This window comes from Bombus affinis, unplaced genomic scaffold (genome assembly GCF_024516045.1).
Source record: "Bombus affinis isolate iyBomAffi1 unplaced genomic scaffold, iyBomAffi1.2 ctg00000075.1, whole genome shotgun sequence".
Lineage (NCBI taxonomy): Eukaryota > Metazoa > Arthropoda > Insecta > Hymenoptera > Apidae > Bombus > Bombus affinis.
In genome coordinates, this window is record NW_026108825.1 from 293,244 (window position 1) to 302,383 (window position 9,140).

At 34.9% G+C, this 9,140-nt stretch overlaps 1 long non-coding RNA gene across 3 annotated transcripts; it reads left to right on the forward strand.

The window, feature by feature from the left end:
• The first annotated feature begins 259 nt into the window (after positions 1-259).
• Positions 260-5,455, forward strand: LOC126927127 (uncharacterized). Of its 3 annotated transcripts, XR_007715184.1 has the most exons (3): positions 311-498; positions 3,093-3,200; positions 3,734-5,455. It is a non-coding gene; the product is annotated as an uncharacterized LOC126927127 (long non-coding RNA). The 3 variants fall into 3 exon arrangements; XR_007715182.1 differs by lacking the exon at positions 3,093-3,200 and having other exon boundaries at positions 260-584; positions 3,333-5,455; XR_007715183.1 differs by lacking the exon at positions 3,093-3,200 and having other exon boundaries at positions 260-584.
• The last annotated feature ends 3,685 nt before the right edge of the window (positions 5,456-9,140 follow it).

Below are 9,140 nucleotides of genomic sequence, written 5' to 3' on the forward strand. Positions count from 1 at the left end.
CTACATGAAACATTTTGAAATTTCATTTCATTAGCACTGTAACATGACATGATTATTTTTCTTCTTTTTTGACAATTTGGAAGGATTAATTTAATAGACCAAGTGTAAAAAGATTTCGAAGAAATTGCAATTAGTCGAAAGAAGAAGAAAATAGCAAAGATCTTTCGATGTCTGTTACTTGATTCCATTGATCAACCAATTTCGATAAAATGTTCAACATATCTGTAACTGAACAACGTCATCGTCCTACGTACATGAACTATGAACTTTCGCGCATTTAGAGGAAATTTAAAAATGCAAAATTGCGCAAAATATACATACATATATATGTAAACTCCCTAGAGTTCATGTAGGATAGGGATTCTTTTCGTTTTACGGGTAGCACGACAGGCTGTGTTTCATGGACAGAACGATCTTCCTTTGTTTTACGGACGGCCATTTAAAGAAACACGTTCTTCCCAAACGAACGGACAGAGAGTTACATTAGAGACAGATAAGGTTACAGAATAGTTATTTAAGATTTTAAAGACTGAAGGAGAAATATTGGTAGCTAAGGACGTTGAAAATCGATTCTCGATTTTCAGGTAAACATTGTATCAAAGACTTGTTATTTCCCGTGTAGATAATTATCGTTATTTATTGTTATAGACGCATATTAATTGTTTATTTTTGTATTTTTAATTACTTCATAATAAAAAAACTCGATTTTCAGACTTCAGAATCGATCCCTGAATTATCCAATTATTGAACCTTATAAATCGACTTTCCCTACGCCATGTTGCTGAAAGTTAACCTACGCGTCGTCATGAACGAGAACGCAAAACAGTAGAAGATAGAGAAGATATAGAATCTATCAGAAGACCAGAAGACGAAATATGCTGTATTTTCCCCCCGGAATATCAAGAAGAAAAGTACCATCAACAATTATTCAGTTTACCAATAGTGAAGAAGGTCGCAAACAGTCTAACCAAGGTAGGCCAATGTAGAAATATTAAACTCACAATAGATGACGAGACAGCAACATTGTATATCAATACGGATTCAAGCTTCGCATTCCGAGACATTGTCTTAGAGGAAGCAGAAATAACTCGCACAAGAAAAACAAAGACGGAAATTGACATGGTAAAACTTCTAGAGACTCTCCGAAAATGAGATAAGAGGGAAATAGAGGAAATAAACTTCAATATAGAACAATTTGAAGGAACTCGAAAAGCCACAGACTGGATATCGGAGCATGAAGAGGAATGCAAAAGATACAAAATAAAAGGTAATGAGGAAAAAGTCAAAGGTTTAAGAAAGTATCTAGGAAAAACAGCAGAAAGAAAGCAGTACCAAAGGAATCTGCTGAAAGCTGAAGGACACAACTGGGAAGATTGGAGGAAGCATTTCTCAAAACTTTTAATCCTTTGAGTGCTGTGGGCCCATATAGGTGTCTGGTGAAAGCTATCAGTAAGGACTAAGGATATATATACTCGTTTTCTGTAAGTGACTGGCATGGACTAACGACACATGTATGGGTTTCTCAATTGTTCCAAACACCTACGTAGAAGTAATACTACTACATTTGTGTGAAATAAATATAAATGCATTCCTTACGGCATTAAACAAATGCCAATAGTGTCTCCTTATTGTTGAAGTGATCACCACTTGTAAGAAAACTCTACATATGGTTTTGTTAGTTTTCTCAAGCACTGAGATTTTCACATACAATTAAATTATTAACTTGTGTTCTATTTACTAAATTTAGTTTTCTAGTTTGTTACCCAAATTCTAGTTAATTGTAAATTTCAATGTTTATAAGAAATAATTAAAAATAATTAAAAAATTTCTTCAATCATTTAATATCGCGCAAAAGAATTGCTATAACTTATAACGATTTGTGCTTTGAATAGTCAATCAACAGAGTTCAATCTACCGAAAAATTATTTCGTCCATAGCGATCGTCAGCGCTAGATACGCGCTGTAAGTACGGACGGCATAGGCCGCGAGTATTCAGCACTCAAAGGTTAAGAGTAAAGGTTGGTCGGTAATACGATATGCTTACAATTTTATATACCTTTCAGGTTCGTTCATAGAATATACAATAGAGAAAGAACGACTAATATTGGAAGTAAAAGAAGTAAAAAGAAGAATGCCTGAAGATGTGAGGGTGCACCTGATTGTCATTGGATTACCTATCGAAATCCAAGATAAAATCGAAAGAGAAAGTATACAGTCAACAAATAACCTAATGGGAATTTTGGGACAATATGAAGATTGGAGAAACTGATTCCATAAAAATTATCCGTGCAGATCGATACCCAGTAATGACATCCAAAGAAATTCGAGTATGCGAGAAAGAAGAACATTAAATTAATTTTCACCTCGACAGACTGTCCATCCTCCAATGGACTAAACGAGAGGGTAAGTCAGACATTAGTAAACAGCATCAGATGTAAGATCAATTCGAAAAAAAAGAGAAAGTGGACAAAAATTGCAGAAGAAAGCGTAGAAGAGTACAATAACACCAGACACAGTGTAACGGGATTTGCCCCAAATCATTTACTGTATGGAAAAATGATTGAAATCGTCCCTAAGGGAATAATGGAGAATAAGATAAACCTAAAAAGAGACAGAGGAGAAGCATTCAAAAACTCAACAAGAAATTTCGAACTCAACAAACAAAAATACGATAAAAAAAGAAGAGAACACGAATTTAAAATTGGTGATATAGGCTTCACCCACAACGGAAACAAAATGAATAGAAATAAGCTGGAAGAAATTAGGAAAGGACCTCTCAAAATTCTAAGAAGGATTTCAAACTTCATATATGAAGTGGATAACGGTAATCGGAGATCTGATGGGAATTTCTTCCACTCAAGTAAGCTGATCCCTTATAGAGAAGATAATTAACGATGTAATTATCAACACGAGGAGGGGAGATGTAAACTCCCTAGAGTTCATGTAGGATAGAGATTCTTTCTGTTTTAGGGGTAGCACGACAGGCTGTGTTTCACGGATAGAACGATCTTCCTTTGTTTTACGGACGACCATTTGAAGAAGCACGTTTTTCCCAAACGGACGGACAGAGAGTTACATTAGAGACAGGCAAGGTTACAGAATAGTTATTTAAGATTTTAAAGACTGAAGATTTAAGATTTAAAGATTGAAGAAGAAATATCGGTAGCTGAGGACGTTGAAAATCGATTCTCGATTTTCAGGTATACATTCTACCAAAGACTTGTTATTTCCCGTGTTGATAATTATCGTTATTTATTGTTATAGACGCATATTAATTGTTGTTTATTTTTGTATTTTTAATTATTTCATAATAAAAAAAACTCGATTTTCAGACTTCAGAATCGATCCCGGAACTATCCAATTATTGAACGTTATATATATAATAATATAAAAAATAGTTAAAATATTCAAAGTACTATGATTTCTCTAATACTTGTTAGGTAAAACAATTTTCTACCGAGGTTCTTCTCTCTTAATTGCATTCTCGAAAATATGAATTTATATAAAAATCCGTAGTCTAGTCTAACTGATATAATATGTGTTGTTTAAATTTTACTACAGGCCCAGATAAAAAAGACGTAAAAAGTGACCTTTACTTCCTATTTCGAAATTCCAACCGTATTGCTATTTCTTCAAATTATCTTTACACGTCATCCAGTAATCTAATCTTTCTAACTTCCCCAAAAAGATGAAGTCGCTTGGCTGGATTTTAATAAAGTTATTATGTTTCAAGGAACGTGTGCTGATATTTGATCGTCATCAAGGAAGCCGTGCTTTGCTGTAATATTAATGAATCAGCGTATATTTATACTTGGGTAGATATTAAATGAAGATAATATATAGGATAAAGTGGAAGATAATATTTCAACAGATATCACAGAAATATAGTAGAAATATAGTACGATGATTATGATAATATGGACATGATACAATGGCTGAATGGATTTAATATGATTCTTTTAATTAATCGTGACGCTAGGTTTATCTCTGCATCGAATAATCAATTGGAACGTGGATATAAGGGTAAGAAAATTAAAATGGTGCGAGACAAGCGGTATGTAACTTTATAAAATTAAATCTGCTAAGGAAAATGTGCAATTTAACAGATAAAATAATTTATAATACACGCAACATGTTTATAAAATTTTTTTTATGAGACGTATTCAGATACAATACTTTCGTAAGCCCCTGTTTATTTGACAAGGTCTACAGCGTATTCACCGTTCTACTCTTTTCGCTAGATGCTGAGGGTACTCGATAATCGAGTGACTTTCGTGACTTCGAGTGATTTCACTCAACGTCCAACGAACAGCTCGAAGCCGAATACCAGGAATAGTAAGAAAGTATTTACCAATCATTTTAAAATCCTGGATAAATCACGTACATTTGTTAAAGATAAACAAAAGAACAGAATTAAATATTCCAGAGCTACAAGAGGCTCCGCCCTTTTTTTTCTTAACAAGCTCTTTACTATTCGTCATGAGAATTTAACAGCAACAATTTGTGTCTCGCGTGACTTACAAAATTTTAATAATAAGATCCAACTGTATAAGAGAGCTCTGGAATAATTTATTTCGGGTTTATTTGCATCTTATTTAAAGGGACAAAGTCCAAAGAGGGACTGATACTCTCTTTTTTTCCAGTTTCTTCTACACAGAAAGGAGGAGCAAGCTTACCCTTCGTACAATAAATAGAAGGAGCTACATACGTTTTTAATCGCGAAGATCGCGGTAAACTTACGAAATTTGGAAACGTCAAGGGTATCGTAAGGTTTCTGTGAATCCTTTTTATGGATTCCCGTGAGTCTCGATTTACTGCCGCTTTTCGTATTTCTTGTGCGTATTAAAGGACCTTGCACGACGCAATCTCAGCGGAAAATCTTAGCAATAAAACGTCCAGCTGTTAACCACAACTGGCATTGAAAAATTTGGAAATGTCGTAAAAGTCCAGATTGTCGAAGTAACACGTGCACGTTGTTCAAGTAACATCGTAAAAAACAATTTAGAGGAGACAATTATTATAATAGAATTTCTCGAATAATTAGTATGACGTGTGCCATGTAAATAAATAGTCGTGTTTGATGTGGTATTATTAGTTTCCAATCAAATTTAACTGTTCTTTTGGCAATCTACGTAAGAGATTCAAAGCAAACAAATCCATCGACTGTAAGTATTTATTAAACATTTCTAAACTCAAAATAAAAGAGGGAGAGAGAGAGAGAGAGAAAGAGAGAGACAGTAATGACTCGCCACTTTTTATTTTGCTAATCTAAAATAAATTTATTCAGCAGTTTACCAAGGCCCACCTTTACCTAGTTTGATGCAAATGAGAAACGGTAAGTGTTAGCAACACCATTTCCAAGAAACTTGAGGTACTATGTCAAACTTAGTTGACACGAGAAGCAACCACTGTACGCTTAACTGACGGTCACGGAATACATTACTTCTTGATACAATCTTCCTGCTTGATTTCCCTTTACCTTTGATTTTCTCCTACCTCTGGAAACCACTTTGGTATTTAATATTAACACAGTTCTTTAGATGGAACAACTAGCTCTCTCGATAAACTTAAATATAAATAGAGAACTTTGTTACGAATTTAATTTTAGAACAATTAGTGGAATGTTTGTCAATCTGCATTCAAAGTGAATAAAATTCGCGTTATGGAATTATTCCTTTCATAAATAAGCGAGTGGCTGCCGATTCAGATAAATTGAAAAATTAGTTGCGAAGAAGTAGAAAATGTTTTTTTATTCCCGTAGTTTTCTTACGCCAGGCGAATTAAAATTAACAGAGTTTTCTTATCATGCAGATTTCTGCATGTTCATCTAATAAACTGGAAATTTGCCGCAAGCGGCAAGCCACGCCGATTCGCCGAAACTCTTATCGAACAAAATAACTAGAAACTTCTTCCCTCGCTCTACTTTCCATACATGTGCTAGTTTCTCTATACATATTCGTTTTTCCATTTTTGTTGCAAACGCTTCTTCGCTTCGATGATCATAGGTTGATAAATCAAAGGCTTTATTCGAGCTTATTCCAGTCGAATTTTTTCCTTAGTTTTAATCAAAATTCCCTTCCATCCGTATTAATTTTGTCACGTATAAGCAGCTGAGTTTAATTTCGCTCTTCGTGCACGAACTACAATTCGTGAAATACAATTTATATGACCATCAACTCGACGGTCCACATTTACACGAATTTTTTCGACCGTATTTTAAATGCCATGAAATATCGGACCTAGTCAGAATATAATTTCTATCAAATTATTCGCGTACATTGCAATATTATTCGCTGTATTTCTTTGCACACTATACGTAGTATCGGGTAAAATGCGATGGTCCATGAAAGTGTTCGGAGAATTATCAAACCACTTGTACGTGTGTCGTATAAAACATTTCGAAACTTTATTAGCATTGTAATGAGACTGTAATATTTGCAAAATTTTAAATGAGTATGAAATCTACTCGCAATCGTTTTGAGGGGTAGTTTCATGCATATGAATTTTCTGTTTGAAGAAACAAAGGATGATGTCTAATATAACGAAAAACGACTGTTCAAATACGTCGGTGCCTTTTATGAAGCTCGTAATCCCTTGCTCGTAAACATTTTCAGATTTCTGTCAAATTTTCCCAATATAATCGCCAGTCTTTCTTTTGATATAGGGTTAATCAAGTTTTAACATGTTTCGCGCAACACACATACTATATTGAGGAAACTCGTTAATGGATAATTTACAGAAGAATATTGTCTCTAAAGCGCGATGCAAAGAAAAGACAGTGGTTCGACGATAATTCAATACGAATTACTCGTGAAAATGGATGCACGTTGCAAATGACCACGTTGTTAATTTAAAACGACGTTAACAGCATCGTGATCACACATTGTCGGACCCAAGGCATTAATGTTTAAAATTAGAAAACCACTTGCAAGTCTGGCTATATATTCGCGTGTTAGAACACTCTGGCCGAGCAAAAAATGTTTGCCTATGAATTATTCGCCACTTCTTCTGCTGCACGTATTTGCGTACATATGTGTTGCGCTCTATTTTTTTACCCCGCACGACAAAATCTTTTTCGTATGGTTCATGAAAAATCACACTTCTTGTGAACTCATAATTGGCAGATTTCTCGGTCAAGTTGATCCACAAACACATATTTCTTAAAGATACGTATACAACAATTAAATGTAAACGGAGATTTGTTTCATCTTCAGAACACCATAAATCATCTTAATCTCAAAATTATCATAAATATTGGAAAGAATACTCTACTTTGGTTATATCACATATTTTTCAATATTTGTCTGCATTTTTGTATCTTTAAATTTTTCACAAGTTCGATGATTCGTCATAAACGAAATATTTAATTGTCAGATCCTTTTGTATCCTTCGATTATCAAATTATTTTCAATATTCCGCACTACTTTTTATTCTATATATTAATTATCGTCAAATCTAAAAGTCTATCTAAAAATCTATCGTCGAGAATTATCTCGTAGTTTTTATTTCGGACCGATTTTCCGTTAAAAATTATTAAAGTAACTCCTCTGTAAGCTGAAAATGTGCTTGCAATTATTTCTAATGATATTAGAATTTTACGAACGCTTTCGTGTTTGGTCATCTTGTAAAATAAAGTCGAACGGACTTAACTCGATGTGTCCTGTTTATCGGTAACTCGATTCGTCAGAGATTTCGTAAATAATACCTTTTACTCTGCCTTCCTCTTTCCACCACTGTAGGACTTTGGCCTTCGTAGATCCGCTCCGCTTAAATTCGCCGCGTTTCACACGCGTTCAGTTCTGGCAATCCTACAATGCACACTTATGTGCTATTCACTCGTTACGTTGTCGCAACCCGGTGCTTCGTCGTTTCACGTTCCTTAGACCTTCAAGTCGACGAGATACTCTTCTTTGGCATTCAAACAAGAATCTATGGAACCAGAATATAAGAAATTAAAATGAAAATCAGCCGGCCGTAAAGAAATTCAGATTTCCATGAAAAAATTCGAATTTGTTTCTTTATTTACCACTGTGATAAAATGGTGGAGATTAGAAGGAAATCACTTAGCCGAAACATAAAATATGAAATGTCAAAGCTTGTTAATCTACGTATTACTTTTCTAACGTTTCTATCTATTATCGTGATTGCTATCGTACGTCTAATACTTTTTATTATTATTACAGGTAATTATTACTACAGGTAACTTTTTCAAATAGGGTGTTTAGAGTAGGTCGTAATCATTTATTGTTACAAGGAGAAAATCCACCGATGGATTCACTCCGAGATATCAATTCGTCGAAATCGACAGCGCGCCGTAAACTGAAGCGGAACTGGGATTCGTCGAGGATCCACGCTCCCTCGACGCAGTCGCAAAACACGATGCATCGTTTTGTCTACTCTTTCTCCTCTTTCGACGCCTGACATTGGCTGAAGGGCGCGCCTCCTCGAACCACCCGTTTTTTTTTTCAAATCGTAATCAAAAACACACCTATTCGATCTAGGAAGAATGTTCACGTTAATCTATTTCTCTGTTCGACCTTTTTCTACCATATACTACAATCAAACACCCAATATTCCAATTGTATTTTTGTCAAATCAACAAATTCGGTAAGCAGATTCCGTACGATGAATTTCCTTGTATACTGAATGATGTAATTTAATCGGAGTTAATTAGAAATTCACGATAGACAGTCACGTTGAATTGTGGATAAATCATAACTGAAATATCTAATTATACAATCGGTTTAATTACATTATCATGGATGCAACATTCGTGCAAATGATACAATGAATTAGGAGTACACATAAACCGCGCGAGGATAAATATTCCGCGCCAATTTGGAATCGCTGAAGAGAGCTCGCGTTCATAAGTGGCAATGATTTCCCGTAGGAATGCATCTGTTGCATTTGGTCGTTCTGGATTAAATCAATACGACGCAACAGTAGCCAAACAGAGGCGTTATTTATTTTGCATCCTCCACCGTATTTTTCTTTCAGCATCGTCACCGATGGTCACTCCGGCGGATTAGCCACGCCAGGAATTTCTAGAATCGACCAGATTACGACTACGCAGCGCCGCGTTCCTTGTTGCGTTTGCGAATCCACTTGGAATTCAATTAGAATTCCTATGGTAAGTGACA